General features: G+C 34.1%; 1 protein-coding gene across 11 annotated transcripts in view; it reads right to left on the bottom strand.

Annotated features, from left to right (window-relative positions):
• Nucleotides 1-27,621, bottom strand: part of ZEB1 (zinc finger E-box binding homeobox 1) — a 192,099-nt gene that overhangs the window by 119,379 nt on the left and 45,099 nt on the right. For 4 of the 11 annotated variants that reach the window (XM_059184209.1, XM_059184203.1, XM_059184205.1 and 1 more), the window contains one exon: nt 14,664-14,806. The exons of the other annotated variants lie outside the window; for them this stretch is intronic. The gene's annotated coding sequence lies outside the window, so the exon portion shown is untranslated. The remainder of the gene's footprint in view (nt 1-14,663; nt 14,807-27,621) is intronic. 11 annotated transcript variants of the gene reach the window in all.

The following is a 27,621-nucleotide window of genomic DNA, read 5'->3' as shown; positions in this document are numbered from 1 at the left end:
TAAAGAAAATTCCATAGTGCTTTTTCTGAGTCTGGCCTTAATCCAATATTTCTTGTTCTAAATTTTGATCTATGAGAAGTTGCTTCTGGCTGAGAAAGATAAGTGAAACAGCAGTTCTGTACTTCCTGTGTCAAGTCAAGTGTTTCAGTATTAAGGGAAGTTTAATCTCCAATAGACTCAGGATTGAGTATTTCATGCTCTTTTCATTATAAACCAAAGCTTTCGTGAAAGGTCACTAGAAAATAGTGAGAACAAAAATGAAGTTCAAATAAAACAGAAGACACAGCAATTGTCCAAAAGTTGGAAGAGACTTCAGCAATCATCTAGTAGCCCAATACTTATTTTGCAGATGACAAAACTGAAAGCTTGAGAAGTAAATGGCCATCTAGGGTCCCAGGTGATTAATCAGACTTTCCTGACACTGAGTACAGTACTAAGCACGTCATTTCAAGAATACCCTCTCTTTCCACTCACAGAATTCTTTCTGATCTTCCACTCTTTTTCTTAGGATTATTATTATTTAGCTACTCAGGATACTTAAGAGCAATACTAGAGAAATATTTATTTTTACATCCTCTTTATCCTACATTTATTGGGAAACAAATCTTACCACTCATGTTCATACTTGCTTTTCCATTCTTACTGCCACCATGCTGGATGACAACCTCCAAAAGGATAACAGTTTATTAATAATGAACATCCACAATATGATCTATTATCAGTTGTTCAAAAAGCTAAAAATGGAGACTACAATAAAACATGGAAAATGGATGTTATAATTTAGAATCAAAATCAAATACATATATGACTACAATTATTTAAAATAGTTATGCATGTAGTCATGACAGAAAATATGGAAATTTGAAAACAGTAGCTATTTGGTACTTTTTAACAGTTACTTCAAAAAAATTATTTTAAAAAGCAGTAACCTTGGGGCACCTGGGTGGCTCAGTGGGTAAAAGCCTCTGCCTTCAGCTCAGGTCATGATCTCAGGGTCCTGGGATCGAGCCCCACATCAGGCTCTCTGCTCGGCAGGGAGCCTGCTTCCTCCTCTCTCTCTGCCTGCCTCTCTGCCTGCTTGTGATCTCTGTCTGTCAAATAAATAAATAAAATATTTTTTTTAAAAAAGCAGTAACCTTAACAAAAGCTACATTGGCAGTATGAATTAGTATTCATCTTATGCTTTTCGAAGCTTGCAAACTTATAAAACATAAAACAAGGGTCCTGGAGAGTATAGTCTTTGTACTATTTTTGCAACTCTTCTATAAATCTAAATTACTTCAAAATAAAAGTTTTAAAAGCTTAAAAAAACCCTCTCACCTTGCACTAAGTGACCAATACTTTTAATGACAAAAAGATTAAAAAAAAATAAAAGATTTTATTTATTCATTTGGGAAAGCGAGAGACTGAGAGAGAGAGAACAAGCAGTGGTGAGAGGCAAAGAGAGAAGCAGACTCTCCACTGAGCTGGGAACCCAATGAGGGGCTCAATCCCAGGGGTCGGGGATCACAACCTGAGCTGAATGCAGATGCTTAACCATCTGAGCCACCCTGAAAACCTGACAAAAACTTCCTTTTATAAATACTCATATTATAGCATACTTAAGGTGTCATATTTAATTTCAAATAGCACTTATTTTTTCAGCATTCTATACTTATAAAATTGGATAAGTAAGGGGCACCCAGATGGCTCAGTTGGTTAAGTATTTGACTCTCGATTTCACCTCAGGTCATTATCTCAGTCGAGAGACTGAGCTCTGTGTCAGGCTCTGTGTTGGGCGTGGAGCTTACTTAATATTCTCTCTTTCCCTCTTCCACTGACCCCCCACCGCTACTCCCACCCCTGGCGCATGCGCTCCTTCCCTCCCTCCCCCACCCAAACAAAACAAAACAAAACAAAACTGGATAGGTAAATGGGTAAATGGTCAAAACCAAGGCTTTGTTCAAAGAAGCAAGTTCTATATGTTATAATATCAGTATAAACATTCATATTTCTAATACCTTAGTTCCATTCATGCTGTCTACTGTAATGTTTGAGCACTTATTAAATGATCCAGAGACTCTCCAAATCCCTGAATTATTTTAAATTTTTTTGTGTTGACTATTTTCAACCACATTCATTCACTCATTCATTCAACAAATATTAACAGTGAAATACATGAGCCAGGCGCCATACATCTATATGCTGAGGATAGAGCAGTAAACAAAGTGAACAAAAACCTTGCCTTTTTATTCTAGTGGAAGGTGGAAGAAAATGAACAGGAAAAGTAAGTAAAATATGGGATGGAAGATGGCAAAAAGACTTACAAGGAAAGAAACATAAAGGGTGAAGGAGAATTAGGGTGGAGTGGGGGAATTTCGCACTTTTAGATTGAGTGTCTAAGGAAAGTCAATTGACTTGAAGAAAAATCCCAAATTGAGGTGGAAATGAGCTATACAGAAAATAGGGGAAAGCATTAGAGGCAGAGAATAGCCAGTGCAAATCTTCCAAAGCAAGAACTTGCCTGATGCATTCCAAGAACAGCAAAGAGGTCAGTCTAACTAGAGCAGAGTGAGGTGGGGAGAGAAGAGCAGAGTGAGTAGGGGAAGAAAAGTAGTTGATGTCTGGGAGTAAAAGGGGCCCAAGAGCTAGAGCTTGGTAGGCCATTTCTTGGTCTCTGGCTTTTATTTTCATAGAGATGAAAATATGGTTTTTCATCAAGGAGTGATATAACATGACTTATATTTTAATATAATTATTGCTGTATTAAGAATTGATTGAAATAAATCAAGGGCAGATGTGAAGATGACTTGGATCATAGATACAGCAGTGGAAATGGTGATCGGTTCTGAATTTTGAGTATATATGAAGGGTACAGACAAGAGAATATGATGACAGAAATATGGGGAATTATTAGATATGGGGTAAAAGAAAGCTAGGAATCAAGGATGACACTAAGATTGATCAAAAGAATGCAGCTATTATTCATTGAGATGGGGAAAACTTGGGAGGAAGTTTTGGTGAGAGCAGGGGAGATAAGGAATTCAATTTACCACGTTACATTTTGAGAACACTAAATGACTTATCTTTGTCAACAAATGAATGGTCATCTAAAGCCATGGTACTAGATGAGGTCATCAAGGAAGTAAATGTGGGGGGAAAAGAGGTCCAAATTTCAAATGTTGGAGCACTACCAGTTTAGAGGTTGGAAAGTAAGAAGGAATCAGCAAGAGGTTGAAAGTAGCAACCAGAGAAGTAGGAGGAGAAATAAGGAGAGTGGAGTAGCTGCAAGCCAAACAAGGAGTATGTTCAGTGCTGCTGCCAGGTAGGTCAAGTAAGATGAGGACAGAGAAGTGAGCAGCATAGGGGTCGGAAACAAGGGCAATTCTGATGCCATGGCAGGGGTTACGGAAAATAAATTCAGAGTACAGACAACTCTTTCAAAGAAATGAGCTACAAACAGAAAGATATAGGAAAGCAACAGAGGGAGAAGTGGAAATAAGAAGTTTTTATAAGATGGGATGAAAAAATCTAGTATTACTTGTATGTTGATGAAAAAGATCTGGTAGTGAAGGAAAAATAATAATGCAGGAGAGGGAAGTTAGACTTGCCCTAACTGTTTGAGACTTAGTTATGATACATAATTATTTCCCATTAATAAGAATTTTTCAATATTTATCTAAAAGCTAGAATCACAGTATCCCATACATTAATAATTAAAAAGTAAAAAAAATATATCTAACAGTTCCAGATATAAGTATAAATGTTGAATAAATCAATGAATAATATACTTTGTAGTAACTGCCCTGTCCAACACTTTATGAGTTAAATGTATATCTTCTTTTGCCTTTATACAATATACATGCTTTAGGTATTTTTATGTTAAGTTGAATATCATATTTTAGTATTTATCAATTGATCTGTATTGGAGTTGCTGCACTATGTATTTGTGAGGAACAAAATCTACTTTTACATTCACATAGTTCTCTGAAATGGATCATTAAGTCCACATTTTTTTATATGCTTTCACTGAAGAATTTATAAAGCTGAACTACTAGTTAAATACCCTGTTAAGAAAAATAAATGGATTATTTTACCTAATGAAGACTGCTAGAATTATACAAATATATGCCCAACTCCAAAAGTGTATCCCCTTGTAGCATAACATATGTATTTGGAAGAGCTTAAAAACTGAACTACTTTTAAACCAAGCGTTGGCAAGAAAGCCAAAGGCCAAATAGTAAATATTTTAGGTTTGAGGGCTACACACGTCTCTGTTCAGTATTCCTCATCTTCTTTTTAACAATTGTAATCACTTACAATCCTTTTTTTTGAAGTGATTTTAAAATACAAAAACAGTTCTTAGCTTGTGGGCCATATAAAAATAGGCTGAAGACTTGATCTGGCCCATTCGCTCTAATTGGTTGATTCCTGCTTTAAACTGTTGTATATAAGTTTAGCTAGGATCCAGGTGAGTCATATCTCAGGATTAAAATGGATATTTATTTAAAATGTTTTACATTCTATAGAAAGGAGATATATATATTTTTTCCCCCAAAACAGGAAGTAAGTTCTACTGGAAATAGCATGCTTAACAATATGCTTATATCTAAAAAAGCAACTTAGTAATTCTTTTACTGAAAGCCATGAAATTTATAAAATAGCCACTATCTCTGATATTATACCTATAATTAGTAAAAGAAAAATGTCCAATAATATTCAAAGTTTCAATTCCCCTGTTTAATTTCCTATATTAAAATATGTATATGCAAAGGAATTAGATTAAAAATATTTTAAGTCAGGAGAGTAAAAGCTGTTTTATTAACCTTTTTTGGATTGTCAGATCCTTTAAGCCTCTGATAAAGGTAATGTGTTCTTCCTGCAAAAAAGAGATATATCCAAACTTCTGTCTTAATTTTAGAGAGATCCAGACTTCCTGAAACCAATCCACAGACCCCAAGTAAAGATTCCCTGAATGTAAAAAGCACAATCACTTTGCTCCTATAGGTAATCATGAGGTTCCTAAAAAGATAAAAATCTAAGTAATTACCACATGATGACAAGTAAAACCTAATAATTATCACCTAATGACAAGTAAAATTAAACTTACAGATAATCTAAAAATGAAGACAATAATCCACGCTCTTAGATCTGGTGGATTTTTGAGTAATACAAAGCCTCTTACAACATGGTCAAATTTTAATGAAACATTTCTCTCTCTCCACATGCCAGCTTGTGCTCTTTGGTGCAGTCTGGCCAGTTTCTCACTGTGCCGAATATCTGCCATATTTGTTTCTGCACTTTTCTCGTGATGGCTCCCTTGCTGCAGGGTTCTTGCACAACTATTCAAATCCCATTGAGCCACTGGAACCCAAATTAAATTCTACAACCTCCACCATTTCTTCTCTGGTACCATAGCCTATAACTTCTTTCCCCTGAATTCATTGTTTTTACAACACTATTCAGTTAATCCAATAATAATTTGTATTATCACATTGTTTTTGTATGTTCTGAGTCTCCCAACCATAGTGCCAGTAACAGAAGGCAGAAATATTTCTTTGCATCATCATCATCCTATGCTATAAAACTATTACAAATATTGGATTTTTTCATAAATGTACTCCAATGGCTTCAGAAAGTACTCGTTTGATTTCACTATATAAATGCTGATTTGGCAAAAATTTTAAAACATACCAAAAACAAAAAAAAACAAAAAAGAACCCAACTCCACAAAAGGAAGTAGAGTATTTAATTTTGAAAACACTACTACCTGATAAGTGACAGAGCCTAAAGCTAGGGAAAACTCCATAAACTGAAAATCATCATCATGACTGATTACTGGCTTTTTTTTTTCCCCCCATGGATACGATAAAATGCCTTAATTTTAGTTCAAATTTTGTGGGCTAAATAGAACACTAAATCACAATTGAGTGGTGTGAACTGGGTAAATTGTCAAGTCTACTATGTGCTAAGCATTTGCTTAATTCAGTGCCATACCTATTATCCCTCCTCCCATAAAATTTCCCAAGGGCACCAGTCCCAGGCAGCACTGTAAAAAGGAGGCAAAGTTTCTATCTAGTTCCCATCCAACCCCTTCAGTATCTCATCCCTTTAAAATCATGGCTTTCATTCTCCTCGCTGACACCTAGGGCTTTCTCTGGGGCTCTTTACCTAGGCTTGTACTTGGGCTTCAGGTTTTACCTCATTTTCACCTGCAATCACTTTTTAAGTCTTGCCAAGAAAGTAGGTTAATCATCTCATATAAATAAACTCACTTTTTTTTTTTTTTTTTTTTTTTTTTTTTTTTTTTAAGATTTTATTTATTTATCAGAGAGAGAGAGGGGGAGAGAGCAAGCACAGGCAGACAGAGAGGCAGGCAGAGGCAGAGGGAGAAGCAGGCTCCCTGCCGAGGAAGGAGCCCGATGTGGGACTCGATCCCAGGACGCTGGGATCATGACCTGAGCCGAAGGCAGCTGCTTAACCAACTGTGCCACCCAGGTGTCCCATAAATAAACTCACTTTAAAGTGTGGCTATGGTACAATAATTCAAGACTGTAATGATAAAAGCACAATTTTTAAAGTATGGAAGCATTACAATGCCTTTCCTACCACGCATATGGGAAGGTATGCCTCTGCATGCATATTAAGTTAGCAATACTTTACGAGAAATATACTAAACATACAAATATATGAAAAAAAAAAAAACAACGATGTGCCAAAACCACTCCTACAAACATTAGAAAGAGCATCTGATGAGATTTATAGGTGAAGAACAGACAGCGAGAAGATTTACAACTTCCCCCACATACAGGAGTTCTTTGTTAGCACGCTGTTATTAATGAATGTCAAGTCACGCGCTCATTCAGTAGAAAGCAGACCGGTGCGATGTTTCACAGGTACCTCAAATACATGGATGCTGAACTCATTATCCACTCCTATCACTAAAACTCACTCAACAATCCATTCCTCTCTGGTATTTGGACTTAAAGGGCAGCACCATCCACTTCTGCTCAGGTCAGAAAGCCCTGAGTCATCCTTGGTGCTTCTGTATTCCTCATCCCCTCACTGAATTAATCCTCATGCCCTATAAATTCTAACTCCTAAATCTCTCTCTAATGTGCCCACTTCTCTTCATCCCCACTGTCACCACACCAGCTCAAACTTTATTATCTCTCCCCTAGACTTCCTGTGAAACTGACTTCATACCTCACTTCATACCTTTCTACTCTTCATTGGGCAGAAGTGGCAAATCTCTTGGTATTCAGTTGATGCAGCATTCAGCCACAAGACTAATTAGCAACCACACTCAAAATCAGAATGTTGTGTCTGGCTTCTTTCACTGGTAAGAAATGAGCATATACTGTAAGCCCCATTTATACAAAGTACAATACAGGCGATAAGAAGTCAATTCTGCAATAAGAAGTCAGGTGAGAGTTATCCTTGGTGGTTGGAAGGGGGCAAGACTGACTGAAAAGAAAGATGAAAGGGAACTTCTGGGTTGCTGACGGTGTTCTGTTTCTTCATCTGGGTGATGGTCACACAGGAGTGAAGAATTCGCTTGTGAAAATTCATGGAGTGATATAATATGCTCACTTTTCTAATTGTGTTATTAGGCTTTCATTAAAAGTTTTGGAAAAAATAAAATACAATGTTCAATGTCTTCCCACTGCTCTGAAGCTAAAGTCCGAAGGTCAAATATCTGATAATGACTTTAAAGATACTTTGCTGTGCAGTCTCATCTCTCCCTCTCTCCTAAGTCTTCTCTCTTCAGTGTTTCTTGTTTCTACCTTCAGGGCTTTCACATATGTTTATTCTGCCTTCCCATTTTGTTTGACTAACTCCTAATAATGCCTCAGGTTCAGTCAAAATTTCATTCTGGCAAGGAAGCCTTCTCTGACCCCCGGCTTAGGTTAGAATCCCCTCTGTCTTCCCTTTGCACCACTCCATCACACATCTTTAGTAAACTATAGTTTCTAGGAGCATATGTGTTTCATGAGGGAATGTGTTTCATTTACCATTCTATTCTCGTAATTCTCTATATGACTGACTGAATAAATTTATGTCCTAGACAAGAACATGGAAAGTAGTTGTGGCAAAATTTCAAAGTCTCTGTATGCAATAGAAACTGAAATTGCTATTAAAACATTTTTGATACATGAACTGAAAAGAAATAAGAGTTAAACGCTAAACTGTTTATACACAGAAAGATATAAGCTATGCATGTGGGCACAGAGGAGCCACTTTTAATAGTTCCAGTTTATTTGAAACTTCTATTTTAAACAATAATCTATGTTAATAAAATTGATATGAAATTGATTGCAAATAAATTTCTATTCCTCTATGTTCAGATGTTGCATTAGTTTTATCTGCCATGTAAACCAAAGCCCCACCACTGATTAATGAGCTGAATGAGTAGTCAATTATTTCAATTTCTTTGAATGCAGAGAATATTTAAAAGAGGAAGTGGTGATGCAACATGGGGGCTTAAGTGGGTACGAGAAGAATAAATGAAAGAAGATGGGATTGGGAGGGAGACAAACCATAAGTGACTCTTAATCTCACAAAACAAACTGAGGGTTGCTGGGGGGAGGGGGTTTGGGAGAAGGGGGTGGGATTATGGACATTGGGGAGGGTATGTGCTTTGGTGAGTGCTGTGAAGTGTGTAAACCTGGTGATTCACAGACCTGTACCCCTGGGGATAAAAATATATGTTTATAAAAAATAAAAAATTATAAAAAAAAAATTGGTCTACCTCAAATTAAAAAACCCAACTATTTCTAAATATTTGTAGATGTTCCTAAGAAGAATGTAAGCTTTTCTATTTAAACATAAAATGATCTGATGAATGAAAAGTAAAAAAAATAGTTTTTATTTGTTAGAATTACCCACAGAAAGTAACAGAGGTGGCCTATTGGGTAGCATATACATACTGTTCTTCCTGGATGAGAAAAAAAACTGGCTCACTTCAAAAGTTACCTTCTACAAAGGCAGGAGAGCATAAGTGATAGATAATCATCTTGCATGATAATGTCCAAAACTGTTTCAGAAATCAATGCCATTTTCTATAATGAACTTTATATTATGTATTTCAGAATCTTTAAGTATAATTAAATTTAAATAAAAAATTTAGGAAGTGTCCTAAGTTGTCTTACTCTTTTCTGCTCCTTTTGGGAAATAAGTGCTTTCTGTCGATCATCTACCAATTTCTTTTTCTTCTAACATTCAATTTCTAATTTCCTTCTAATTCCTTCTAAATTCATTAAATCTTGAATTAGGCAGACTTTCCTAGCCAGTACCAGAAAAAAATTAAAAAAAACAAAAGTATTTCCTTTATTTCAAGAAAGATGTATGAGTTTCCTTAATATGGAATTTGATTACTTACTACTTCTAAAGTACTACTGTAATAACAAAAACTTATCTTCTGATAAAAAAAAAGAATAACCTTAAAGTACTGTATCACCGAAATACATGTAAAGTATGTATGTAAGGTATGTACAGTCTACTGTAGAATTTCTTTAACTAGGGTCCAGACCAGAAGGAGTCCCAACAATGCCCAGTGTGATGTTTACTAAAGCAATTAACAGCTTTTTTAATACCCTCAAAACAACATTTTCACCTATTTTCTTGAGTTTTAGTTACTCTCTGAATAAAGAATTTGAAAAGAGAAAAAAAGTAGGAGTCAAATTATAATAGATAATTCATTTTTCCTTAACTGATCTTCAAGAATTTAGCACTCAGTCTCATACTTTATTGAGGGGCCATTTTTATGTTAACAACTGGTAAAGATTTCAGTCAAAGGGCAGAATGGAAGAAACTAGTAGCAAATTAACTGCCCCCATTTAGGCTGGTCTTCTCAAGGTAAAGCTTTTCCTTCTAACAACAAGTACAACTTTTTTTTAGAAATAAATTTTAGTTTTTACAAGTATTAAATTTCAAATGAGTAAAAGCAAATAACATATTCTTTGAAATTCAGTTTATCAGTTAAGTGATGATGTTAGACTTGATCAGTGGTTGTTAACCAAATTTTTTGTTGCAAAGCCCTTTAAGAACAGAATAAAAATTATGTACAAACTTCCCAGCAAAAAAACACATACATACAAAATTTTAGTATAATTTTAGGGGATTCACAGACCCTTTAAAGCTCATCCAAACATCATGGGGTAAGAAAGGAGCTACATTTTAAGGTGTTTTGCCACAGCTTTAAATTCTGTTATCAGAAACAAGGTTAAAACCTTTAAACCAGAGGAAGTCAGTTTTGAGAATAAAAGTGAAAACCCAAACACAATTCATTAATTTACTCATTGCTGCTAAAATATTAGCTCACAAAGGCTGAACACCTTATCTATATATAGATGTAGGTGTTAATTTGACAAAATAATTCATACCTTAGACCTTAGACCTTTGCCTTACTTAGGCAAAGTAAGATTCTTACATAAACCTAGGATATTTCTAGACATGGAAATGTGTGATATTCACAGTTTTCAAATGACAATAAGTTGTCTCTTCCCACTCCCCTCCTTTCCAGGTTCAATTCCTTCTTAGAGTGAGGAAGAAAACTATTATATAATATAGGCTATATTTGAGATGTTTTAGGTGACTGTTTCAGGAAAAGAATAATCCTTTCAAATCCTTAAATTTCTTATCTAAAATTAATTTTTGGATCACTAAAAAAAAAAAAAAAACCCAAAAAACCAACAACAACAAAAAAAACCTTACCTGTAATTCTTGTTCTCTGAAGGAAATGCAGTAATTATAAACACATCCACACTCTTGGGTACATTCTCCTAAGCACGAATGGATTTGGAATGCGCCATGGCTGAAACTGAACTGCTTAACTGCCCAACCGCACTGGCGGCTGATCTACCTGCCTGGCTGGTGATGAAGTCGACCTGACACCTGACGTCATTCATCTCATGAAGGCATGTGTTCCTCTTGAGAGGGAGTGTGGAGCTGGTGTAATTACTGTCCTTAGAGAACACGAATTATAAATGGTCTCTTTTCTAGAGGTTAAGAGGAATAGATCTACTACTAAAGAAATTGTTACATGTTTTAAAACGGTGCTAAAACTTGAACATTAAACATGTTAAAAAAATATGAACCCAAAGCTGTTCTCCTGGAAAAGCAGCCCTCAGGATGAATGAGAGATACTGGTTTAAGAACTGGGGCAGGGTTCCAGTGATCAACATTAGAGCCCAGAATTACAAGTACTTAAATACTTGCCATGTAAACTAAAGCCTTTATCCTGACATTTAGCGACCTAATGTTTTATGTTAATGCCTGCCAACTTGAGACGATGTGACAGCTGCAGTGGTAACTGAAGGTAGGAGAACAATATGAAATAGCCAAGACCCTGAAAACTGCCGAGACTGTCACCAAGGGTGAAATGTTTTTCTTAAGATGTGATACTAACAATATGATGTTAGACAATTTCTATTTTATAAAACTCAAGTAACTAATCAAATCATGCAAGTCAATTTCATAAACCTTACAGCTTAATGTAATACTCTAGATTTAAAATGTTTAAATTTGTAAAGACCAAGCCTCTGTGATACAAGCCCATCTTCTGTCTTAAACATTTTAGGGAATTAGGAGGTAACGAGCTATAGATATTTTCTGGTTTGCCTATTGATTTGGGGGTGGGATCAAAATCCTCTGCAGACGAAGAGATTCTCTATGCTCTAGTCTTACAATTATCTGGGAAGGCTGATGATGTCTTCTGCACGGTTAAAACAGGGTAGGATTGCCATATAAAATATAGGACTCCCAGTTAAATCTGTATTTCAAATAATTTTTTTCTAAGTACGTCCCAAGTATAACATGAGTCAAAATTACACTAAATAATTACTTGTTATTTGCTTGAAATTTAAATTAAAATGGGCATCCTATTTTGTTTTTGCTCTTAATTTTTTGTGTTCTGTTAAAATCTGGAAACTCTAGACCAGGGGAGCTTACAGAGTTACCCAATGGAATTCACCATGGATGATGCTAAAATGGGAGCTCCATTCTTGGTGAAGATCTGCACTGTCTAATATAGTAGCTACTGCTATGTGTAGCTACTGAGAACTTGAAATGTGGCCAGTTCAATACAAAATTTTCTGTAAGTGTAAAATACACATTGGATTTTGAATATTTCATTGAATAAAAATAAAACATCTCATAAATCTTTATACTGATTGCATGTTGAAATAATATTTTAGATACATTAGGTTAATTTAAATAGTATTAAAATTAATTTGCCTATTTCTTTTTCCTTTTTAAATGTGGTTACAAAATAAACTTAAAATTATATATGTAGCTTATATTTGTAGCTTGTATTATATTTTTACTGACCAGCGCTGTCTAGATGGCTCCAAGGAAAGGGCTGGGCTAGAATTTCCTTGTTCCTTCTCTAAAAAAATCAATACTGTTGAACTTACAGCTGCTCTTCTCACCTTCATTTAGCTATTAGAGTAGATAGGGAGCATGATCATACCAAAGAAACTAAATTTTTAGTAGGGACTATTTCCATAGATTAGCTTTGAATCCTTAAAACAAAAACAAAACATGGCATCTAAGACTAGTGAGAGACAAATCAGAAACCTATTCTTTGACAAATCATTCTTACATAATTCAAAAGAAGAATTAAATATTAAGATGTGTATGTGTGTATGATTAAGTATGTGTGTATATATATACATATATATGTATATACATACGTAAAAATAAAATCTTCCCAGATCCTAGTTCCAATTCCAAGAGATGAATTCCTTAGTGCCAATATGTTGAGTTTGCACTCCTATATACCGTCAAAATCAAAGAACAATAGTTTATTTTACTGTCTAATATGAATGGAGGTGACATAAGTTATTAATAAGAATTGTTACAAAAAGATCTTATTTTTCATACTCTAGATACAAAAGGCAAGATCTCAGCGGTCCCCGTTTTATAATTCATACTACATAACTGCTTTGAAATTAGAACACTAGTTCTAACATGGTGAAATAAATTTTTCTTTTTGCAAAATATATCATCAATACTATTGTAAGACAGAGCTCATTTTTAAAAAATGGGGATGGTTTTGATTTAAAAATTCAGCTATAATAATACTTTAGGTACCAAATAAAAATCTAGGTAGTTAGTCTTATATCCCACCTTACATTTTCAGTTGGTTTGGCTTTTAATTCAATTTTTTTTCTCAACTGGCTCAAAAAGTTAATGCATTTATCTATTCTGTCCATGCTATTATAAAGGTTAAAAATATTTAACATGCTCTCACAAATAAAAATTCCAAAGAATTATATAGCGAGATTATCTCTAAAGACTCAGTAAATCTCTATGTCTTTATTATATAACCTATATCATATCTACTATGAAGATTTAAATCTTTTAAAGTTGTCTTCAGTTACAATAAGCAAGACCTGGTTCACAAGGTTTTTTCGAAAAAGGTCTCAGCTACATTTTTCCCCATACTAACAGCAAATACAAAAGGTTTTTTTCCTCCTTAATATCTTTTATGATACAGATATAGGAAGAAAAAGTATTTTGAAAAGACAATAAAATTTATCATAAACCAAAGACAAGGCTACCAGACAAAAATCAGCAGATTTCTCCCAAATTTAATGCTTCATGAATCATTCATATCTTTTAGAGCTAAGTTTTCAAGATCAGTTTAGGAGCTTTAAGAAAAAAAAAAAGATGAATGAAACTAGATGTGGACCAATTAATTTCTTCAGCAGCACTTCAAATCCTCATTGTCAATACCATAGTATCCTGATGACTATAATGTGAATGTTTTGTTAGACATTTAGTCTCTTGGTGGCAGTCCAAATTATTGTTATTTAATGCTAACCTACTTTTAATCTTGGCATTTTCAAAATCAACATGCTCCTGTTCTTTTTCATGGTCAATGAATGCTTTTCCAATGACAATATAATTTAGGATTGGTCTTTTTGGGAGGTATCAATACATTGTACAACAGAACAATAAGCTTTTCTGATACTGGAGTTTAGAAGTAAAGGTGAGACATTATTTATCCTTTATGAGGTTTCCCTCATAGAACCAACAATGTATATTTCTTCATTTCCTAAAGATAGGAAAAAGCTTTAAGACAGGGATAAAAACCTGCTCATTTTAAGTAATTTTTTTAAAATTAGGAGATGACATAGCAATTTTATGATCATATACCTATTAAAGATTAAGAAGGTATTTGCTTCCATACTTTCTGAAGCTTAATACTGATTAAAAAATGGTTTAAGGGACTTTCTCTGAAGTAAAGTTAAGAGACAGCTTCACAAAGATCATGAAAAGCAACTCTTCAGAGTGGTTTATCTCATTTTAAGCTATTAAGTAATCAGACTGCTTAAACACTGTCACTGAGACATTCAAGAAGAGTTCTTGATAAGCTATCAACCACAGCAGTTATTAAACTGATTCAAATGCAGGCTGATCCAGAAGACAAGTTTTACTATAATTGGGATTTAAAAAAAAAAAAACAAACACCCATACATCTCTAGGAAATGCTTCACTTCTAAACAAGGAAAGCCATCTCTTGATGAATGTGTGTGATGTCTTGCCCACAAGTGACTGCCTAGGCCATCCTTCTATGAGGAAATCTGATGGCCTCAAACCCTCAATGGAGCATTCCAAAACCAGACCTGCTTTAGGAGCTTGGGCCCATGAGTGTGCACTCACTACACGGTGCTTACCTTTAGAGAACAAGGTGGTTGACACAAACTGATCAAGTTCTCACACCCCACACCTCCAAGAACACTGAAAAAGATCTGCAGATCTTTCTTGGTGCAGGAGGGACCTCTTTTTAATCTTCTTGTGGTGGAAGTTAAAGATTTTCCTGAAGGAGGAGAGAAGAGTAAAATATTATACTGAGATCATACCATCTAGTTCAAGTTTATCTACCTATATATTGCAAAATGTAGGTTCTGAAAAAAAAAAAAAAAAGAAATTAGATAAAATCATGAGTATTCCCAAATCACATTCTCTTCTTTCAGAAAAAGAGTATCTTCCATAAAGAATATTGCATGCTCCAAACACTATTCCTTGAACCCAAAACTTTAGGTGGCTAGTTTAACTTCTACCCCAGCACTGAATTATCAGTTGGGAAGTTGAGAAAAAATACAGAGAAATCCTGGGTTGCCTAATGGTCATACTCGTAAATTCCCTTAGAAAAATCAGTAAAGCTAAATTCACTGAAGAGCTGCTATAATGTAAGCTTCCAAAGGAAAGGGGTATTTTTTCCCCCACACTGATTCTCTGAAGAGCCTTAAATAGTTCCTAAAACATAGTAAGCACTAAAAAAATTTGAATAGAAAGAATATTAACCCATTAGTCAATATTCTCAAGGTCAAAATTTGCATAAAATAAAACAATTAGAAGACTAAAAATATTATAAGGAGACTTAAGTGTGTTATATAAAAATAGTATTAGTAATATAAACCTCTAATTACACACTAAGAGTATCATGTTTTTAAAATGCTGTATCTTAACATAATTATGAGAAAATGCTATAAATCTATTATTACCACCCAAATCCTAAAAAGAAATGGAATACTTTGTTCAGATCAGGAAATCATACATTGTATCTTAAAAATAATATTACCAGAAAAATAGTATTACCAAATATCAAATAAGATTAATATAGATTAGAAGTAACACATTTTAATACATTAATATTATTTTTCATCTTTTGAAGATACTATATAAGCCAAGTGATGATATGATGATCTGTAATTCTGCCTAAGTAAAGCAAATCATAATATTAAAGTGAAATCAGAAGATGCCATTCTATCCGTATGATATTTATATATACTTTAAATAAATATGTACAGTTTCTTCAATCTCAAAAAATACAAAATTTAAACAAGAAATGCTAAACACTGTTCATTTGTTTTTTTCTGTAATTTACAGACTGCTATTGAAAACAGCTGATTTCCTTTAAGTGTTTACCGTTTTCAGATTTGATAAGTTAGGGAGAAAAAGAAATGCTAAAATCAGTAACAGATTAATCAATCATATTGATGAAGGACTGAATATGTATATGTTTTTTTATTTTTTTAAAAGATTTTATTTATTTATTTGACAGACAGAGATCACAAGTAGGCAGAGAGGCAGGCAGACAGAGAGAGGAAGGGAAGCAGGCTCCCGCTGAGCAGAGAACCTGATGCAGGGCTCGACCCCAGGACCCTGAGATCATGACCTGAGCCGAAGGCAGAGGCTTAACCCACTGTGCCACCCAGGTGCCCCTGAATATGTATATGTTTTTCAATCCAAAATGCAATGTCATTAAAATCAGAAGAACTATTATATAGTAAGTATTTGCTTCCACTTCACAAATTCCACAAGTGTGGAATTGGTCCTCAAAACAAACTGGACAGCCCATATGGGGCATTTCATTTCAGGGGAATAGGCAGCCATTTAATGTAGAGCCAAAGCCACAATATGAAAATGGTTAGTAAATCTAGGATTATGCCTACCCTCTATCATTACAACGCTTTAGCTGACAGATTATACCTTTATTATAGTAGTAAAAAGCTCTTCACATTTTACAAATAATTCAATTGAGTATCTTGTATCAGGGAATCAATCAAGCTTAAGTGTGAAAAAAAAAACAAAATTTTTAAACAAAACGTGAGAAGCTCACTTAGTCTAAAGCAATTTTCTCCTTTGGGACATTTTGCAAGCCTCTGAAACCAACTTTGTGAAGAAGAGATGAAAAGAGGTACAAAGAACTAAGTGTAACAGCATGCCAAAGGGAGTTTAGAAGGGGTAGAGGAAAACACAAAGTTGGAAATTTTGCTAAAAGGAAAAGATTCTGCTAACTGGTTAAATCCCTCCATCCCCAGGAGGAAAACAGGACACCCAAAATAGAGGCACTGACTAGAAAGAGCTCCTTTAAAATCTTTATTCACACTGTTGAAGAATGAATCTTTTGTTTTATTTCTACTAGCAGGAGAGATGAAGTTAAGTTTATCACATTCAGAGATTTAGTGTTCAATTTTTAATTTCACTTGCAAGTATATGTTAAGCTATACTAACAGCTACTTTAGGTTCCTTACAAAATTTCCCTGAGCCCTCTACATTCTCTTCTTTATCTTGACCAATGTTTCTCATACTGCCTACAGTAATTAAGAGTTTTGTTAATTTTTTTTCAAATTTATACTAAATTTTAGTTACTTAACCTATAGTGTATCACTGATTTCAGGAGAATTTAGTGATTCATCAGTTTCACAAAACACCCAGTGCTCATCACAAGAAGTGCCCTCTTTGGGGCACCTGGGTGGCTCAGTCATTAACTGTCTGCCTTCAGCTCAGGCCATGATCCCAAGGTCCAGGGATGGAGCCCTGCATTGGGCTCCCTGCTTGGACAGAAGCCTGCGTCTCCCTCTCCCACTCCTGCTGCTTGTGTTCCCTCTCCCACTGTGTCTCTATCAAATAATAAATAAAAACTTTAAAAACAACAAAAACAAAGACGTGCCCTCCCTAATATCTATCCCCGTTTAGCCCATTTCCCACCCAACTACCCTCCAGCAACCTTATTTGTTCTCTATCCTTAAGAGTCTCTATGGTTTGCTTCTTTCTCTTTTTCTCTTTCTCTTCCCCTATGTTCATCTGCTTTGTTTCTTAAATGTCACATATGAATGAGATCACGTGGTATTTGTAGTAAAGAACTCTTTTTATTTCCACTCATGGACTACTATTGCTCCCAACTAATAACTCAGCTCATACTACATAGAACTCTACAGACAGCTTCATTAATAACTCCATCAGTTCAATAAAATAAGATAGCTGATAGGCTTAGATGACAGACAAATATCACATTGCTACAAAAGTTTCTAAATAAGTATGAAATTAAGAATAAGCATTTAATCATGGACTAGTATAACCAGCACTAGTTTACAGCCCATATTTTATGGAGCACTGATCTAAGTTACAACTATAGGGTCTTATGATACTGGTCCTTATGCTTTTTCACTAAATCCACTTTCCAGTTTTAATTCATTTGGGCCCTTAGAAATTACTAATAAATAATCATATGACTTGTTGCAATATATTCTTTTTATCCGTTCCATAGAAATATACAATAGAATTTTTGCAATTGTAGAAATGTTCTATAATCTCCTCTGCCTAAATGGTAAACATTAGCCATGTGTGCTACTAAACATTTGAAATGTGGCTAGTGTGACTGGGAACTGAGTATTTAATTTTACTTAAATTAATTCAAATGAAAATTGCCACATCAGGATAGTGGCTACCATATTGAGTCGCACAGTGCTGGAGTAGTGTACTATTTTCACATGATATTTTAATCAGCATTTAAAAAAAAATCACCCATTTCCTTTAATCCTAACACAGATATCTGAATTGTTAATATCATTTTCCTTATATACATAGATGCATTTACATACTTGTAATCATGTCATATACACTTACTAATTTATTTTCAGCTAACATTTCTTCATATTTCTAGAACTGCACTGTCTAATAACATGGCCACTAGCTCTATGTATTTCAATATAAAAAATGTTAAATAAAAATTAAAATTCAGTTCCTTAGTTGCCCAGGCCACATTTCATGTGCTCAGTAGCTACATGTGGCTAATAGATACCATATTGGACTGTGCAAATTATAGAACTTTTCATCAACACAGAAAGTTCTATTGGACAATTGTTCTAGAGTCTTCAAAAATAATTATTTAAAGACAACATGATATTTTACATTGATGTTCTATAATTAGACTCTAAGCATTTTTTTCTGTATCTATGACTTACAGTTAGCACAGTATTTATTTGCTAAATTCCTATGAGGGAACTATCTGAGCATTATTGTGACTCTCAGCATATACTCCTGGTTATTACCTTTTAAAAGAGTTTGGTATCACTATTACCTTGCCAGTATTAGATTTTTTTTTTAAAGAATTTAGTTCCTTTAATACAATGAAAAAACAAAGTCATTTTACTTGTAATTTTAGAATAAGGGTAGATATTTTCACTTGTATTTATTCATATATCCATTTATTCATTTCCCTTGTAAATATTCGTATTTAACTTCATATTCTTAACCTGTCATATTTCTTCTCACTTATACCCTAGGATCTTGATGTCTAAATTAGCAAATTCTGCAACAATATAAAATTGTTAAAGCTATTATCATTTTCTTTGTAAATTTTGATCTAGAGATTTCCTATAATCTCCTGTGATCCTTTTAATTATAGTATTTCAGTCAAGCAACTTTTTTTAGATATTCAAGTACATCTTTACACCTTGGTGAGTGCATTAATGCATCAAATGAGATGTAAAGGTATATTCTATGCTTTAAGAAAAATTCCTATGGTTGTATAAAGTATGGATGAAATTTTTTTGGTCTACTGAAGACTACTATTTAATACTATTGAGTAAATCCTTTAAGTGGTCTCTCCTATAGGAAAGAATATTTTATCATATGTTCAGTTGTTATATGTAGTAGATGGGACTAATTTTGGATTCCTAATAATGCTGCAGTGATTCACATTTTAAAAATGGAAAAAAGGCTTAATCTTCAGAATTCCCCTTAAGAAAGCAACTTTATTGGGGCACCTGGGTGGCTCAGTGGGTTAAAGCCTCTGCCTTCGGCTTGGGTCATGATCCTAAGGGTCCTGGAATCGAGCCCTGCATCAGGCTCTCTGCTCAGCAGGGAGCCTGCTTCCACCTCTCTCTCTCTGCCTGCCTCTCTGCCTACTTGTGATCTCTGTCTGTCAAGTGGATAAATAGAATCTTAAAAAAAAAAAAAAAAGGAAGAAAGAAAGAAAATGTATTAGTTTAGGTAAGTGTATGAGTAGAAGTAGGGCATGGATATGGACAGTCCTGCTATTTAGTTTTGGAAACTAGTTAAAAAGGAGCTGATTTCACATCTGTATTGGTACTGGCAGAAATCAGGGAGGCATGCAAGCAGCAGCAAGAAACATGAGGGTGCATCAGTCAGGCACAGATATCTTACCCTGTAAGTCACAGGATGGAAGGCATTCCCTTACCTCGCACTGACCTGGAAGTCAGGGTCAAGAAAAGTTTCTATTTAAATTGCCAAGGAGCAGAGAGGTCTCTTGTATTACCTAGGTTACCTATCTATTCCTGCATCACTCCACTGTTGCTTTAAAAGGTTTTTGATGCATAGTAAGGGTGAGACTTAACCTTATTGTAGAATCACTATAAAATAAATCACTTAGGGGGGCGCCTGGGTGACACAGTCAGTTAAGCTTCCAACTTGATTTCAGCCCAGGTCATGATCTCAGAGTCCCGAGATTGAGGCCTGTGTGAAGCTCAATGGGGAGTCTGCTGAAAATCATCTATCCCTCTCCCTTTCCTTCTCCAGCTGTGCTCTCTCTAAATAAGTCAATAAATCTTAAAAAAAAAAATTAAAATAAACTGGTAGGAATTTTGAAAGTTAAAAGTAAACCCAGAAATCTATAAATTACTTATAGACAATTTGCCAATATTCTCATGATTCAGAAAGTTTCTCTCCATTTATTTGATCTTAAAGTATTTTCAAGTATGTTAATGGTTTCTTTCTAAAGGTCTAACATCTTTCTCAAATTTATTGCTAGGTATTGTATTTTGATTTGTTATAATTCTGAGTTGGGTCTTTTCCCATTATTTTCATTATTACCTACATTAAGATACATTGTATTCTGTACTTTATTAAATTTTTATTTTTTCATAAATGCTTTTAAAGCTGACTGCTAATAGATTTTCCTAATCAGTCATGTCATCTAAAAATGAAATATTTTGGTTTTATTTCCTCTTCTTCTTCTTCAGGTTCTGTCCATTGACAGTGTTACATATAAATGAAGTTAGTGGTTACTACTGAATACAATAATAAAAACTGTGATTGTTTCATTCTTGAATTTACTACTATAGCAATATAAAATCATCCCCACCTATGCTACTACTGTTAAATGATACTATTTACCTTGCTGGCTAAATGAAGTTTCCTATTGCTTGAAGCTCAATTTATCATCCATAACTTACCACAAAGCAGTACATCAGACCAAGAAGAACAAAGAAGAGGTCCCTAATCCCATTCTGATCAAAACTGAATTATGCTGACTATACAAAGTTATCTTAATACTGACAATGTTTGGGGCACCTGGGTGGCTCAGTGGGGTAAGCCTCTGCCTTCGGCCTCAGGTCATGATTTCAGGGTCCTGGGATTGAGACCCACATCAGGCTCTCTTTTCAGCATTCTCTCTCTGCCTGCCTCTCTGCTTATTTGTGACCTCTCTCTCTCTCTCTGTCAAATAAATAAATAAATAAAATCTTTAAGAAAAATACTGACAATGTTCATGAAAATCACACTAGAAATACTTTTATTCCATAAAATTTCTACAATTACATGGGTACTTAAGTGCTATATACTCCTCCTATCTAAAATTATTCTTAAATATTAAACTAGGCATTTAAGAGATACCAAAAGCACCAGGTTTCTTTCTAGCATGAACTATGTCAGGGAAATTCAAAAGTCATAGTTCATGAGACAAATTTCTTCCTATAGAATTTCTTCTTTATAGAATCTCTTCTTAACAGAGAATTTTCTTCTTTATTTCCGCTAATAAATGTGGAATGGGTGGCAGTGTAAAAATGTATTATCCTGTAAACCCTAATGATAGAATTGATTCAGAGAACCATCAGCAAGAGATGAAACAGTGAAAGGAGAGGTTGATGGAAACCTCTCAATGGAGAGACTGGACTGTCGCCAGACCAATTTCAGCGTCACTAAGAGCATGACAAGTAGACATTATCTGTCTACCCTCCCTACTCACCAAAATAAAAACTGAAACTCAAGCTAAGTATTTTGAGCTAACTTCTATTTTGCAGGCAGTTTAGAGGTTAGGGAAATAAGTTAACTGGGGAAGCTGACAGAAAAATCCAGAATGGGAATATTACGTGGAAGAGCTACTCAATTTCTTTAATAAGGCATGAACAGGAAGGAAAGAAAGAGGAAGACAAGAAGGAGAGAAGAAAAGAGGTGAGGGAGGTAAAGGATGTAGGGAGGTAAACAGACGGAGGAGAAGAAAAGTCATTTTAATTATAGAAGAGTCCTAACAACAAAATGCTATATGGATCTTGGGTGCAATCTGCATGAACAACCCAGATGGTACATGATGTTTTTGAGTCAAAGGTAGGGGAAACTGAATAGGGAGATAATATCAGGTGAGAAACAATTATTGTTATTTTGTTTGATGTCAGAAAGGTGTCTGTTTACATAAGAAAACTGTCTTTTTTTAAGAAAAAAAAAGAAATGCGCACTGAAGAATGTAGGAGTAAAAAGAGTTGAAATATGGAGTCTGCTTTAAAATAGTTAAGAAAAAAATAGTTAAGAAAAAAGGAGGAAGTGGATGAAACAAATGTGGACAAATTTGGCTAATTGTTAAATTTGGGCCACAGACAGAGGGGATTTATTACACCAGTCTCTCCTGTGTATGTTTGAAATTTTTACAGTGTAAGTTTTTAAAATCCAGGCCCTGGGAACATCATCTAATAAGCCAAATATATTTTAGTCAAAGTAAAAATGGAACTGTTGTTTACTATCATACTGCATACCAAACATTAACAATCGATACAAAGCAAGAATGCAAAAGATAGGACAGACTACTCTGTGCCTGGCAAGAGATACAACCACATTTTAAAAGATTCATTTTAAAATTATTTTTTCGCTTTTGTTTTTCTGCAAAATCTCCACCTTGTCATCCAAACCTTCCACCTTTCTTTTGCACCTCAAATTACCTACTAGTCCCCTCCTCTACTTCCTCTCAGCCAGAATTCTCCAGAACTAGCCCATACCTGTTCTATTCATTTTCTAGGTCCTTATCCACCCTTAAACCAACTGTAGTCAGCCTAATGCCTTCACTGAATCATCAAATGGTCTTTTTTTTCTTTTTTCTTTTTTTAAAATTATTTCTTTTCAGTGTAACAGTATTCATTGTTTTTGCACCACACCCAGTGCTCCATGCAATAAGTGCCCTCTTTAATGGCTCAAATGGTCTTCTAACTGTAAAATGCAATGAATACTCTCTAGACTTTGCCTTATTTGGCCTACAAACTACTTTGAACACTAGTTGTGTGACCTTGGGAAAGTCACTCAGCCTCTCTGAATCTGTAAATCTCATCAGTAAAAGAGAGATCACAACATATTTCTGACATAACTATTGAGGGATTTAATAAAATAACACTTAAAGAAAAAATAATCCACTGTTATACACAAAAGACATTAAACTAAGATTAAGTTCTAACTCACTGAATTTGTTTTCCTGGTTTCCCTACAACCAGAAAGGATTTGCCTTGGCTAATACTAGCATTTTGGTCTCTAGAAAGGGTAACTGCCCAGGTAATTCATTCAGTCATTAAAAAAAAAAATTCTGTCATTTGAAATAATTATAGTAGATGGTATTACAACAGCTCTGTATGGTGACAGAGGGTAACTACACTTGAGTTGAGCATAGCATAGTATAAACTTGTTGAATCGCTATATTGGACACTTGAAACTACTGTAACATTGCACATGAACTAACTAATAAAAAAACAATTAAAATTAAATTAAATTTGTAGGGCACAGTGAGTCAATGCAAGGTTAATTATTTTATTTTGATATCTTCCTATCTCCTTTAAACCTCAATAAATTCATGCTGCTGCTTTATATTTAATGGTACATATTAGTTGGGTCTACATTTTCAAAAACTGTTCCAATATTCAAAGGACCCCTTTGGGGATAGGACCTTCTCTGAATGAGACTTACTGGTCTCAGCTAAGTAACAGGAGGTAGTGTGTCGCAGCCTCGCTGTGCAAAGTAGAAAAGCACAATATTTTACATTTAGTAAGCAGGTACTCATCCATAAGGGTATTTGGAATTATAGGCTTTTCTTAAAAATTTAAATGAGTTTCTAATGCATAAAGTTTGTGGCAGAAATACATTTAAGCCTGAAAGACTTCCATGAGCCACCATCTCCATCAAAGAGCAGCAGTCGTCAGGTACTCTTCCCCTCATAAAAAGAATTCTACAGCCTAAGATGGGATTGTCTACGTGTCATTTTAATAGCAATTAGATTATTTTTCCTTTCATTTCTACAGTGTTAATGATTGCTTAATGATGCATAAAATTTTTTTTCACACAACACCAAAGCAAATCCTCCAAAGAAAAGTTTTTCTGTTAATTTTATTTTCTTAAAAACTCTAGTCTGCTTTTATATGATTGCTTTCATATTTCCTCCAAATAACTCATAAATTTAAATGTTATTCTTGTCCCAAAAATGTTTGTATTCAATACCCTCATAACATTTTAACATTTAAAATGCAATAGCTCACAATACAGGTGTTCCTAAATCTATTAGGCTTAAAAAGGTATCAATTTTAATTCTTTTATTTTTATATGAAAAATTACTCTGACTATAGTAGCATCTATTAGTTCCATAAAACACTAAATAAGTTCTCATGGTTAGTAGATATATATACATATAACATTTTACACCCAACATTCACCTGACTCAAAACCAGTCAGGGCATATATCTCTACAACCCTAAAAATGTTGTGCTTCAATGAACAGCTCTCAACTAGTCCTCTTCTCTTTAGCAGCAGTGAATGGTGTTTGCGTGAAGTCAGTGAGATTACTCAGTAAAGTAGGCAAGTGTGTGTGTGTGTGTGTGTGTGTGTGTACACATAAGAAATGCTTGCTTTTTCTCTTTAGATGCTTCAGTATTTCTTTTAATGAATTAGTAAAATTAATCTGAGAATTCACAATGCTATAAAACTAGGGAAGCCTTAAAAAAAAAAAAAAACAATATAGCAAATAGTAGAGTTCATAATGATTGATGTAGCTATTTAAAACTGGCTTATAAAAAGTAAGTCAACAGCATAAAAAAAACAATTTGGTATCTACTGAAAATGTTTATTAAGAAAAAAATGAATCATGGCATAAAAAATTAATTCGGTATGTACTGAAAATGTTTATTAGGAAAAAACTGAATCACTTAACAAGGAAATCCAGTTTGAAATCAGGCTAACTGGGGCACCTGGATGGCTCAGTATGTTAAGTGTCTGGCTTTGGCTCAGGTCATGATCCAATAGTCCTGGGAAAGAACCCCAGGTCGGGCTCCCTGCTCAGTGGGGAGTCTGCTTCTCCGTCTCTCCCTCTGTTCATTCTCTCTCTCTTTCTCTCTCAAATAAATAAAATCTTTTAAAAAATGAAATTAGGCAGACTAAAGAAATTCTACATTCCCTTTGTGAAATTTTGGAACAGTACATAATTTATATGAAAATATTTGATAAGCCCTAAAATAGTATATGTAAAAATCAATAATGTATTTCACTTGAAGGAATCATGTGAAATATTTTATAAAAGTACAGAATTCTTTATATATTTGGACATTAAAAAACTTAAAGTCTTAGCTCTTTATTCCAATTTAGTGCAATAATTTAGGATGAATATATACATATGTGTACATATAGAGGCAGAACACACACATACATATATATATACACACACACATAACATATATAATGAGGAGACTGAGATGCTAAGATGGCTTCATAATTTTAAAAGGTTCTATATCTAAGATCCCTCTATTCATTAGTAGCAGAACAGGAACTAGGTCTTAGATTTTCTGCTCCATGTCTAATTATTCTTTTCACGGTTCCTAGAGCCTAAACAGAGCAATGGAATAATTCTTTTAGACTACCATGTCACTATTACTAGCAAGTGCTAGATAGCTAGTAAGTTTTCAATAGACACCTAATGATTGATCCTATTCAAACTCATTGTGGTCAAGGGAAACCACATTTGTATTCAAAGAATTTTCTCTCAGTGTCTTACAATGAAAGAAACATTTTCATTACAAATGAAAACAACTAGGTTATGAAATACTTTAGATTTAAATGAAACATTCAATCTGAAAACAATTCATTAGAGTACTTGCTTGCACTTATTATGATAAATAAGTTGAATTAATCCATTTATATTTATAAATATATAAATTTCCATTTTACATATATAGACTTGAAAATGTCATGGTAAATCTTACCCTGAAATTGTTTTTCCACAAGAATTACTTAGCAAAAATTATTTAACTCTTACAAACATTTTTCTAGGTTATCTAACTAAGATATAGTAAAAACTACATAAACATATTTTTATGAATTTAAAAAATAGTTTCACGAATTATATATGGATGTAGTAATGTAATATAGGACTATTTTATGGCAGAAAATTTGTTTTCTAATATAAGCAAAGTAACAAGTAGTGCTACTTGTTTGAGTGTATGACTGAGTGTACAAATGTTACAAATACATTGTAGACCTATTATAGGAAGAAATCCTTTGTTTAGATTTCTGCAGGAAAAAAAAATACTTAATATCAACATAGTCACTTCCTTCCCAAACTTACTCTAATCTGGTTTGGACTTATCTCCCATGGGGTAAATCAGGTCTCTGCTACTTCCTTTCTTAGACAAGAAGGATCAGATCCATGATGCTTGGGATGGACCTACTCCTGGGTTAAATGCTGAGATAACCTAGGCCCTGGAGATGGCCCTCTCTGGAGACGTTTGGATGACTGTTGTATTGCTGCTAAAGAGAGCCCGAAACTTGGGTGAGAATTTACTGAGATTTTGTTTAGCAGTAAAAAAAAATAACAGCTCTTTGTAGTGCAATACCTATATATTTGAAGCAACATTTTGAAATTACTATAGTTGGCCCAACTTCATAACTTAGGTAAGACATTTTGACATGAGGAAATTATTTCATTATTGTTATTGTCATTGTTAAGTGCAGCTACATATAGGGTCTTAACCACTTCCTACGGACCAGACACTGTTCTAGACATTTTATACACATCAAATAACTATTTAATAAGACAAGTACTTTTAGTATCCCCATTTTATGGAAAAGGAAACTGAAGATCAGAGGAGCTATACAACTTTAAACTGCAAAACTTGTGTCAGAGTTATTACTCAAACCAGCCAGTCTGATTAGAGGGCAACTCCTTAGCCACTGCAACTTTGAAATTTTTCATGTAAAACTGCTTTAATAATTTTATTAAATGATCTGTATAGTGTATAATATATATAAGACAATGTGAAGTTTATTCTACATATATTCACATTTCTTCGTACTCATCTTTCCACAATCGTTTCTTGTTTTAAATAAGCCACAGAAAAGCCAAGACTATTTCAGTCTCTACTGAATCCCAAATAATTTTCATCCAATTTTTCTGTCAAAATGAATAAATACATTTCATGAAGAAAGTAAGCTGATTAAATGATTAGCATCTAGAGATGAATTCTCAAGGTATCCTTAAAAAAAGGACTGTTTTGTTTTTATAATGTCACAAGCCACTAAACTTTATTATAATTATTTGTTTAATTTCTATCTTCCCTGAGAGACTATAAACAAGAGAGTCATATCAGTCTTATTCATGACTACACCTGCAAGGTCTAATGCCATGCCTGACATAAAGCAGGTTGTCAGTAAGAATTTATATAATGAATGAATGGATTTGCTCTTTTATCTCTTAAGTTTATTTAGTAAAGATTCCATCAAAAATAGTAGCATATTGCTAGTGACATCTATTTCATATAGTATTTTATATACTTATTATCTGACTGTTAATTTTAAGGTGCCACAAATTTT

Source organism: Mustela lutreola, chromosome 8 (genome assembly GCF_030435805.1).
Source record: "Mustela lutreola isolate mMusLut2 chromosome 8, mMusLut2.pri, whole genome shotgun sequence".
Lineage (NCBI taxonomy): Eukaryota > Metazoa > Chordata > Mammalia > Carnivora > Mustelidae > Mustela > Mustela lutreola.
Note: the sequence above shows the minus strand (reverse complement) of the source record. Positions and strands in the feature narration are given on the sequence as shown.